At 40.6% G+C, this 12,530-nt stretch overlaps 1 protein-coding gene across 1 annotated transcript in view; it reads left to right on the top strand.

Moving 5' to 3' along the window:
- Positions 1 to 12,530, top strand: part of SLC45A4 (solute carrier family 45 member 4) — a 91,545-nt gene that overhangs the window by 890 nt on the left and 78,125 nt on the right. The window lies entirely within an intron of this gene.

Genomic DNA, 12,530 nt, shown 5'->3' with positions numbered 1-12,530 from the left:
GCACCCTGATCCCTGCCAGTGCTTTTACCCACAGAGCTTGCACCCTGATCCCTGTCAGTGCTTTTACCCACAGAGCTTGCACCCTGATCCCTGTCAGTGCTTTTACTCGCAGAACTTGCACTCTGATCCCTGTCAGTGCTTTTACTCGCAGAACTTGCACTCTGATCCCTGGCATTTACCCACAGAGCTCTGATCTATGTTGGCATTTACTCGCATAGTTTGCGCTCTGATACTTGTCGCTGCACTTACAGAGCATACACTCTAATCCCTGTCAATGCTTTTACCTGCAAGGCTTGCACTCTGATCCCTGTCGATGCTTTTACCTGCAGAGCTTAAATTCTGATACTTGTCAGTGCATTTACCCACAGAGCTTGCACTCTCATCCTTGTCAGTGCTTTTAACCCCAGAGCTTGCCCTCTGATCACTGTCAATGCTTTTACCTGCAAGGCTTGCACTCTCACCCTTGTCAGTGCTTTTACCCGCTGAGCTTGCACTCTGATGTCTGCCATTGCTTTTACCTGCAGAGCTAAAACTCTGATCCCTGTCAGTGCATTTACCCACAGAGCTTGCACTATGATCTACCTGCAGAGCTTGCACTCTGATACCTGTTACTTCAGTCACCTGTTGAGCTAACACTCTCAATTGCAACATTTGTCATATAGTCAGGCTGACCCAAATAGTCAGCAATCCAACCCTGCTTAGTACACAAAATACCAACTAACCGTGTGTATGGAGTAATCTGCTCATTTTATCCCTACCACACTGGTATATATCTATCTATACATAATTGTCCTGATATCATTCTATTCAGTCTCTTTCTTTTCTTGTATTATGCATATGGACTGATCTGCAGAGCTTGCAATCAAATGTTATCAAATGTTATTACACACACTGCCATTGTGTATCCTCTGTGTCCACTGGTTTACAGATCAGGTCTATCTATATCAATTAAATCCCGCACAATAGGATCATTTTTACTTATAGGTTACATGGAATTTTAGTGTTATTGTTTTAGCTGTGATGTAATTGACAGTTATGAAAATACTGCAAATTCCTGTCCTACTCAGGTAGTCTGTAGATTGTGGACTCTATTGTATCTTGTATGTTTAACAAAAACACAATTCTTTGCAGCAAAACAAAACCCTTTCCCCAATTACCAACCCTGTGGTGAACTCAGCTGCTCTACTGTCAGACTCATATATATTCTGTATGTTGAAAAGTCAGTAAAATGTCTTGCAGGGCATTTTGGGTACTTGTTAATTCATCCTCTTACATGTATTGGTGCATTCCACTCTGGCTATAGGTTCCATATAACCAACAGTGTTGCTCTATGGTCCATTGGTAGGTTACTTTGTGTTGTTCAATACCATAATACAATGTTTACGTGTTTTTTTGGTTGTGTCTAGTGTTTGAGGTTAGCAATGTTCACAAAGATCAAACATAATTTTGGATATTCGGTAGCACAATATTTATCTCCACAATTGACTTTAGCATCCACCTAAATCTTTTTGTTGACGTTTTTGTGTCTTCCTCTTCGACTTTAACATTGGAAACTAGAAGCATAAAAACTGCCAGGGTTGCAGAATATGTTGACATGCCATTTTGCCAAAAAAATCCTTACTGTGAATAGTTTGTGTTGAACATGAAGTGGAGTATTTTCCTGTTTTTACTAAATGGTGTATTGGAGTTAATTTGCCTTTGGGTAGTAACAATCTAATTTTAGTGCATGTGGTAAAATATTTTGCTTAGAGCTCCATAGTTACTCTGCATTTACACTCACAAGACATCACAGTGTGAGATCCCTTCCACACAATGCATCGGACCCTCTAGTGATCTGGACGGAGTGTTCGTTCTGCTGCGCAAATGTTCCCATTTTCTTCTTACCTGGATTATGCGCTGACAAATCCTGCACATTGATTTATGTAAGAACCTGGAAAAACTGCACAGCCTGTTCTGGGATATTTTCACCTTTAATGGATTTGTCTTGAGCTCAGTGATAATTATCCTGCTTCTCTTTAGTCTATACCATATAGTTATTATTCCTTTGTTGCTCTACACTTTTCCTGCATTGTTACATATGGATTGACTGTCACTATTTTCCATTCCTGCTTTTTCCTTAATTGTCTTTATAAGTTTATTAGGGAAGTTGGGACTGCAGTGAGGAGAAGCCCCTCTCTGCTGCAGCGGCTGATGTGTTAATGACAGCACTTAGCTCGGATTGTGGTATGGTTTGCAGCAGATATGTTTCTATACTATGCACTGTGATTTGTGTGAGAATATGTTGAGTGCATTGTGGCTCGGTGCTGCCAGAAAATCTTTAGACTTATTTACATAAATATATATATATATATATATATATATATATATATATATATATATATATATATATATATATATTATATATATAATGAGTGTGTTTCTGACATTGCACCTCCTCTTTGCAGTATGTTTACTAACCAGACTGCATTGACATTGCTGGTATTATTGCTGATTTTAGGGTTATAAATCTAGTCTTAGCTTCATAAACATTTACCTAATGTAGTATTAGGTATTTTATTTTGTGTTAACTCGATAATGTTTTATTTTGCTGTGATAACGCAGAGTAATATTTGGTTTACAAGATATCTGTCGTTTTATATATGGGATAATATACCTGTCTATTGTACATGATAAGGGTATTTTTAAGTCTGAGTTATGCGGCCATCTAAAGCATACACAAATATAGATCTCTGAAGTGTCTTCTAATAATTTACAGTAGGGGGTGCGTTATTTGTTTTGTTGCAAATATTTTCATAATAAACCCTGAAGAGATGACAATTAATTATTTACAGGAGTTTCTACATGCATTAGCAGCACTTATGTACAGGCAGATAAGTCTTGTCTGCTATGCCCTGAGAGTTGTGAGTCTGGTGCATTATTTTTTTAATACACAACAGTGTTTACAATGACAGTGCTCAATGACCTTGAAAGTAAAACTGGTTACAAAATGCTCTTGTATGTAATCTTCACTGTCTTACAGTTCCTGCCTGCTTGCTGGAGGCCAGGATAGATTTATTACAACAGACCTTTATTTCCTGCATATAAATGTTTGAGCTGATCAAACTCTCTGCTGTTCTGCAATGCGCTGGTAGTAAGGGGAGTTGAGGTTACCCAGCTGGTCTCTGACGCTTTTTCATCCTACTGCTGTGCTGTGTCATTTGCATTATAATTAATCTATATATTTTTTGGGGATTCGTACTAAAAGAGCAAGTAATACCTGTATTGGACATTCATCTATACTAAAGGGTTTTTATGACTGAGTTTAATAACTTGCCATAAATAATAGAAGGTTTATAGTTAAGTTAATATGTCAATCCTGCTCTCTTTGGCTCCTTTGCAGCATGTTGTTATGTTAGGGAATGTATGTGTTTCTCTAATGAAACGGGCTTACTGTACTAACAGGCTTTCTCTACACAAATGCACTGTGGTCCTCGGTCGATTGGCTCACAGATGATTGTAGTCAAACGATCAATTTACTAGGAACTTGTGACGTCACTGTGGTAGTAAACAGGCTGCGTTGTAATGATTATTGGGTATATGTTAATTATACGGGTGCCACTTGAATCTTGGACTCCACCTACCTGTCATTCCAGGGAGCATCTGGTTATCTTGTGTGTGTGTGTGAGGGGGCACCTGGCAACACTGGCAAACCCCCCCCCTTCCCCATTCACCATCCCCACCCAGAGCCCTGGCGCTGCCTGCCAACTGTTTACATCAACATTTCTGAGGAGGGCAGTGTACGGGCAGAGGAGGGTGGGGGAGGAACTATGGAGAGCTACAGGGGAGAGACTCATCCTCTGTATGCAACATAACCAAAGTAAAAACAGAGTGCGTAGGACTGCACTGTGCACCCTGGTCTCCCTCAGCTGAAATGGCAGGTGAGCAGAATTTATGTTTTAAGTGGCACCCCTATAATTAACAAGTGCAAAATATTGGTTCAGTCCAAGAAATGGCTGCTTCCACTGTGTGCAGGTGAAGGGTGCACTTTAAGAACTGCACGTTGCTTGGATTGAGTATCTTCTATTACTTGTGAATGTTGCTTAGTCATTTCTTGCCTGGTGACTGCACTTCCCAGAATTCAGTGCTGTTAGTCTGTATATCAAACGTAATAAAGTGACTTGTTTCTTAACATTTCAGCACATCAGCTTATTGCTGGCAGGCCAGAGGAACCGTGTTTCTGTGCCAAGAGAACCAGCTGAGAAAGGGCAGACCTTCCCGTGTGCCCTCTCGCGGCAAGCTATCATGTAACATACAAGACATTGTTATCATAGCATCCAGAAATATAGAGTGCGTTACCTACTCCCCTAATTATGTTGCAATAATATTCCTGCAGAAGTAGGTCAGGAGACGTTGTTCGGTCTTTAAATGTGACTGCTAGGACAAACAAAAAAAAAGTAATTTTATTACTCCAAAGCAACTACTAGCACATACTTGTCAGGAATATTACACAACAACTTTGCAGGACAATTAGACAAAAAGACGGGAAAAAAAAGGGTACTTATAAACAATAGCTACAAATATGAGACCTAACGATATTTGAGATTAGGGTTTGAACATGGGGAATACAGGTATGGAATACGTTATCCAGAATTTTTGAGAATTGTATTTTCTGATCATTTTTATTTATTCTCTCCCCCACCTCAATTATTTGGAGCATTATGCCTAAAATACATTAAATTGCCTTCCGAAATGACCCCTGCCTCCATACTGCCCGAGGTTTTCCTGCATCCTATTCATTTAGCAGTGCTCCTGGAAGTGACTGTAGGATCAGCCACACTGTGACATCATTTAGCAGTGCTCCTGGAAGTGACTGTAGGATCAGCCACACAGTGACATCATTTAGCAGTGCTCCTGGAAGTGACTGTAGGATCAGCCACACAGTGACATCATTTAGCAGTGCTCCTGGAAGTGACTGTAGGATCAGCCACACAGTGACATCATTTAGCAGTGCTCCTGGAAGTGACTGTAGGATCAGCCACACAGTGACATCATTTAGCAGTGCTCCTGGAAGTGACTGTAGGATCAGCCACACAGTGACATCATTTAGCAGTGCTCCTGGAAGTGACTGTAGGATCAGCCACACTGTGACATCATTTAGCAGCAGCAATTATTTAACTGTTTGTTATTCTTTCCGGTTTTCTTAATTTTCCGTGTAATGTGTTACCGCACATCTAGTAACAAACACATTTACAATAAAAAAGCAAGGCACTTATTAGGGCAGTTTTGAGGATCTTAACCAATTGCTAAGACGTGAATATCATGCAAACATTTAAAGTTGTGTGTAAGGAACATTATAGATAAATGACACTGTGTGCAATAAGTAGCCTTGAAACCAATTACAATACTCACATATAAATATTAAAACCACCGGGCCTGACCTTTCTTAAACAAAAGATATTTATTGAATTTGCAGCAGGATAACAAATAGACTACAAACAAGAAATGGGGAAAAATAGGGGGAGGAAAACAGAGGGAGGGGGGGTTACTACTCCACTATATCAGAAAACATCTGCTGGCCCAGATTGATATCATAGTTTATGTATTTCTTTTTCACTCGCCAATGTTAAAACATGGTAATAACACCAGAATATTGAATAAATAGAAGCATATTGTCAAAACCAAAGTGAACTGCAGCTAATGTGTTTTATAATCTTCTTGCAATGTTTGGTGTTTTCTGGTTAAAGGTGTTAAAATGTAAGGAACACTAAACATGCTCTCTCGCCCACCCCCGCCACTGTTGCATTTCCTCGTTTCCAGCTAAAAGTTGCAAATTAGCACCTGGACAAACCATGTTGTGGAAATGCATTTTTTTTTTTTTTGCATATAGGAAAAACACATATAGTACGTAAGTACTGTCCAGCTTTATTTTGTTTTACACACCCCCACACCCCCTTCAAATCTTGCAGAGCATCATCATGGTTTTGCCAAGGTGCAGATTTGCACCTTTTACTTGCATTTACACATGCTTTCTGAGCCATTCTACCTGCCAACATGTACAGAGGGCACAAATATTTTGCAATGTATAAATATATAAACAAAGTCAGTCCTAACAGTCCCCTCATATTATAATAAAATTCCATATAGACCACACGACACAAAATGGGTTAATGTACTGTATATGTGTAATATATATATATGTGTGTGTGTGTGTGTGTGTGTGTGTGTGTGTGTGTATGTGTATATATATATATATTTTGCATTATAGGGATCTGTCTTTACTTGACTGTCCACTAGAAAACCATTTGCATAGAGGTAAATCAGCTTATGTTTAATACCAAATACTGCAAAAACCTGACCTTTTAGTCACAGCTACATTAGTGAGGAAGTGGTTAATACTTGTATTGCTGTGTAATGTTTTTTGTTACTGCTGAAAAGTAAGAGGTAAACATTTTTCGGCAACGCTGCCCAGCACATGACCACACACACTGGAGCGCAGTTCCCTTTCTGTGCAGATGGCCCCCACAGAGAAGGGTAGACCGCTCTCGTTATGAGGAATATGGAAGAAGGGGTTGATGAAACCGAACTGCTGAGCAACCCCAAACGTGCTGAGTCGGGGTTATGGCAAGTCACCTACCCCGTCAGCTGCACTAAGCAGGAACATGACGTGCAGCCTCCATCCTACTCAGCTTCTTGTATAACTAATGTACAGACAGCAATCAGTGGGGTCTGTATACAGAGGTGGGTGGTGGGAGAAATGTCAGGGCAGGCCAGGCATTCTGCATCTTCTATCTAATCGCAGGCAGATTAACCAGAGCCACTTCCAGATCTGATATCAGGAGCCCACACACCAGTTACTCTGCCATGTCATGTATGTAATACGGTGGCTGGATGCTATACACAGGCCTTGTGCTGGGCTGACGGGCAGTTGTGCATGCTACAGCTTGCTATACACAGTGCAACATGGCTGATAAGAATTATACACATAATATCTAGCTATCTTCATAATGCAGGCCTGAGACTCTACAGCTCTTCAACTACAGTTCCCAGCATGCCCCAAACTATAGATACAGGACAGCTAGGAGCTGTAGATCAATGGCTTGTATACGCTTGAAGTGATACGTTGCCTTTGCTGTTTATCTCTCCAGTTCCCATATAGACTGTGATTCCGGCAACAGGTTGCATGTAATCATACTTGCCAGCCTTGAATACTCCTTTTCAGGGGGAGGGAGAGGTTTGGGACATGTGCAGTGAATCACATCATTTTGGCTCCGCCCCTGTGACACAGCGCCATGATAACGTCATAGTTAGGAAAGGCCAAAATTACACAAATGACGTCTTCTCTATGAAGTGAAAAGGATGTGGGAGTATGGTCTGCTCCCTCGGGAATCCGGGGAAACTACCTGGAATTTGGGAGTCTCCCGGATATTCCAGGAGAGTAGGCAAGTGTGATTATTATTATCATTGTTTATATAGCACCAAGCGTATTACGCAGTGTTGTATAGAGAATATGCCATCAATTACATCAGTCCCCATTGGAGCTTACAATCTAAATTCACTAACACGCACGTGCACACACACGCGCGAACAGTGAACGTCTATACTGCCTTCCAGCAGGGCCGTCACATCCGGGACATATTGCTCCTGTTTTCTGGCTTAATTTCCCTATTGTATAAACCTGGATTGAATGAAATAATTGATATTAAAGGTTCCGTTCATGTGTCCTCTGGTTGGCCGCTTATGAACGCAGCAGCTCCTTTCCATTCACCTGTTTAATAAATAAGTATCGGATTGTTTTGTGGCATTTAGTTGCATGCGGTGAGGAAATTAATGTTTCTCTGACAGTATAAGTGTGCTATGTAGAAATTGGCCTAAAGGAATAGTTTTGATACAGTCTCTGACACTTCCGTTGAGTAAGTAAACTGGCCTGTAAGCAGCAATGCGCATTGTAGAAGATTTATTATACCTGTTACATATTTTATTTATGAATAGAAAGTTTGACCAGTTTGGATTGCCGGATATGGGCGGCTGAACACCTACATCACTAGCCAATTAACTTTGCTATAGGTCAGACAATGGAGCGAGTCCGGCAGACACATTGATATTATTGTCTCCACAGACATCTAAATACTGGTAAGCTTTTTTAGATTTTCAAAGATTTATTGTTTTTGTTGCTTTTATTTATTTTTGCACTTGGGTATAAAATAGTTACCAGAATCAAAAAGCATTATTGTACTGTACTAAATCTACTACTAATGTTTTTTTGTAATTTGCTTTCACAATTCAGATGCTGCTTTGTATGTACTGTGCTGTAGGGTAGTACTGTACACATGCATACATGTAAGCTTTACTGTTATCTACAGTATAACAGCATTATGTGTATAAAATTCATCTATTGGTGTAGTGTCCTATGTCTGTATAGAGTGTAATAGAATTGTATTATGATCATGCCCAGTGGTCAGGTCATGTTGGAGGTGTAGTGTCATATGTCTGTATAAAGTGTAATAGAATTGTATTATGATCATATCCAGTGGTCAGGTCATATTGGGGGTATAGTGTCCTATGTCTGTATATAGTGTAACAGAATTGTATTATGATCATGTCCAGTGGTCAGGTCATGTTGGGGGTGTAGTGTCCTATGTCTGTATAGTGTGTAATAGAATTGTATTATGATCATGTCCAGTCATCAGGTCATGTTGGAGGTGTAGTGTCCTATATCTGTATAGAGTGTAATAGAATTGTATTATGATCATGTTCACCGGCCCTGAAAATTCTGTGCTAGGAAAACTGGTTTCTTGCCAGACAAGAATTTAGGATTGGGTATTTAATAATCTACATCTGTAGGTGGCTGGTAATCTGAGCAGGGCTGAGCAGAGTTTTTTTTTATGGAAATCAGGGATACATTCCCAGCACAAATGTTTTCAAATTAAATCTAAATGTGTAGTAAAGATTTTTATGATTATTATTATTATTATTGCAGTACTGTGTTAACCAGAAAAATCTATGTGATGTTAAATACTTTTGTGTCAAAAAAGACAAAAGTATTATAGGAGTCATACCTTTATTGGCTTAACAAAAATGAAACCTAACACATTTTACTGTGCTTCTATACCGAGTGTAAATGAGGCACAAAAAAGTCTTAAGCCCATATTAAAATGTATAGATTTTAGCATCACTGGGGGCTAGTCTGGGAATGCAGCAGAGGACAGCCCTGATAGAACGGATTTAGAGCTGCAGTGTTATCAAAGTGGCCACTATCTCATTGGTTCTCTGAAACTGCATGTTATACAGCCTGGCCAACCAGCAGCTCTTCAGGTCTTGAGACTTCAAGTCCCAGCATGCACTGCCAGCTGGCTATCTACTTGCAAAGCATGCTGGGGTTTGTAGTGTCACAACTTCTATAGAGCCAGAGGTTGTCCAGGCCTGTCACAGCATGTGTGTTACTGAGTCACATATTATTGTACCTGAAATAAGTGTGTTATTATTCACCCATCATGCTATCATCATCATCATCATCCATTTATATATCGCCACTAATTCCGCAGCTCACTCACTCACATCAGTCCCTGCCCCATTAGAGCTTAAAGTGCTCTAACATATACACACAGAGACAGAGAGAGACTAAGGACATTTTAATAGCAGCCAATAAACCTACCACTATGTTTTTGGAGTGAAATCTATAGTTTAGAGGCTGGTTTGTAGTCTCATAGGTAACTGAAGTACACTTTTCAGATTTTTGCACAGAAACATGGGGCCGTGGTCATGATATCACTACATGTTTAGTGGTTGACTTTAAGCTGTGGGATTTTTAAGCTCTGTGTGTTTTTTGTTTTGTTATTAGGCAGTCAGCCTGGTATGAATTGTGCCACAGGAATCCTGTGCTTGGAGACAATAGGACAATAGACATAATCTACTGTGTACCTATATATTAATGACTCAATGTGCTGTTTACTAAGGGCTCGACAGTTAGTCAGCACATTATGATGTGTCCACACGTGTGTAGAGAATGCATTACATGGCCTTGTCACTGGTGAATGTGCTGTTTTGTATGCAAGTAGTTTGGTGCAGCCGTTGAGCTAGCAATTATCCGCTGACCTGTATGTGTCAGAAATTGCTCTGTGTCCAATGTTCCAGGTACGCTCATCCTGCTCTGCAAGGTCTCATTTTGATTTCAGTTTCAATAATTGATAATTCATATTTCAGGATCTACAACGAGTTTTGTTTCCTGGAAGCGGCCTGTATTACCTCACTAATGGAAATTGAGTCTAAATAATTTAGACAATAGCATCACGGTCCTTGCGTTGTTCTGCCTGATTCCCAGAGTAAAATTAACCTTGTAACACTTCTACCATGATAATGTAACATTCAGCCACTGGCTTGTCGACTGACGAGTTTAATGCTGTGATCATTCCCCCCACGTCTCCCCCTCTAGTGTTTGTCCTTTGTGCCAGTAACGTGTCTCTGCAGCTTGCGGTGCGATGGACCTGATATTAGAGTTGCACGTGACGTAAATATATGTATTGGTGCAAAATTGCTGCACTGCGCTCGTGTCCAGCCTGCATCCGTGTTTAGAGTTGCACATTCGATATTGGCGAATGTGGGACCTAGTTAGCCAATCTTTTTCCTAAACTCAGTGATTTGAAGAACGTAACCTTTTTTGGGAGCTTTTAGAGGCAATTTCTGGTTTCGGCCTTACCACAGGTGTTTCATTTTAACTCCCATATAGTGAAATGATTTAACTTTTTTTTATTTATCAGTGGGTGAACATCCCATGCTCTGAAGTTTTGTAATTGCAGCAGTTTATTAATCTGTGCAGTACCTGGCTATAATGGCCACGTAGGCACTAAAACCAGCCATGCCCTCCACTTGTAGAATTATCGTAGTGAGAAATGTATCTACATGTTTGATTAAACCTGACACCCCTGGCTACATTACTAAACTACAGTGTTGAAATACAGTGCCAGCATGCCTTAAGGTTAGCAGAGACATTTCTAATGAGATATACTCAGATTTCCCCCCCGCCCTCTGGATGGGATCCTCTCCCCCTCCTCTCTCCACTTCTTCCTCCTTCCCTCTTGTAATTGAAGTAACGAAAATCCACAGTGGGGCATAGTTTTTATTTTTTCGAAATCTTGATTCCTATTTATATTCATTTATTGCTCTTATTGTGTTGGATATATGACCTTTTCTGTCACTCAATAAAGCAGAAGCTATTTGCATATAAACTTACAAAACCAACAACTTATTATAATTTGCATACAGACTAGAAATGATCATGAGACATTGCAAGAATCTAATGACCGCCTTAACTTAAACTAGATATGTGTATTTATGAATATGATTGAATTGTGTGGGGAATCACAGTTTAATAATGGTGAAATTGATTTTAAAAGTCAATTTATTTTAGCCTTCTATAATACAGTGTATATAATGGACATCAGATCAGCCTTAATAAACTGCTACAATGGTTACAGTATGCCACATGGAGCTTTAATGGGTGACCCACAGTCTAACAGGTTAGTGTGTGATTAGACGGTGATGTCACACAGTGAGCGCAGTCACACAGTCTATGTAGCAGGTTAGTGTGTGATTAGACGGTGATGTCACAGTGAGCGCAGTCACACAGTCTATGTAACAGGTTAGTGTGTGATTAGACGGTGATGTCACACAGTGAGCGCAGTCACACAGTCTATGTAGCAGGTTAGTGTGTGATTGGATGGTGATGTCACAGAGTGAGCGCAGTCACACAGTCTATGTAGCAGGTTAGTGTGTGATTGGGTGGTGATGTCACACAGTGAGTGCAGTCACACAGTCTATGTAGCAGGTTAGTGTGTGATTGGATGGTGATGTCACAGAGTGAGCGCAGTCACACAGTCTATGTAGCAGGTTAGTGTGTGATTGGATGGTGATGTCACACAGTGAGCGCAGTCACACAGTCTATGTAGCAGGTAAGTGTGTGATTGGATGGTGATGTCATACAGTGAGCGCAGTCACACAGTCTATGTAGCAGGTTAGTGTGTGATTGGATGGTGATGTCACACAGTGAGCGCAGTCACACAGTCTATGTAGCAGGTTAGTGTGTGATTGGATGGTGATGTCACACAGTGAGCGCAGTCACACAGTCTATGTAGCAGGTTAGTGTGTGATTGGATGGTGATGTCACACAGTGAGCGCAGTCACACAGTCTATGTAGCAGGTAAGTGTGTGATTGGATGGTGATGTCACAGTGAGTGCAGTCACACAGTCTATGTAGCAGGTTAGTGTGTGATTGGATGATGATGTCACACAGTGAGTGCAGTCACACAGTCTATGTAGCAGGTTAGTGTGTGATTGGATGGTGATGTCACACAGTGAGCGCAGTCACACAGTCTATGTAGCAGGTTAGTGTGTGATTGGATGGTGATGTCACAGTGAGTGCAGTCACACAGTCTATGTAGCAGGTTAGTGTGTGACTGGATTGTGATGTCACACAGTGAGTGTAGTCACACAGTCTATGTAGCAGGTTAGTGTGTGATTGGATGGTGATGTCACAGAGTGAGCGCAGTCACACAGTC

The sequence above is a fragment of the Mixophyes fleayi genome, chromosome 5, assembly GCF_038048845.1.
Source record: "Mixophyes fleayi isolate aMixFle1 chromosome 5, aMixFle1.hap1, whole genome shotgun sequence".
Classification (NCBI taxonomy): Eukaryota; Metazoa; Chordata; class Amphibia; order Anura; family Limnodynastidae; genus Mixophyes; species Mixophyes fleayi.
Note: the sequence above shows the minus strand (reverse complement) of the source record. Positions and strands in the feature narration are given on the sequence as shown.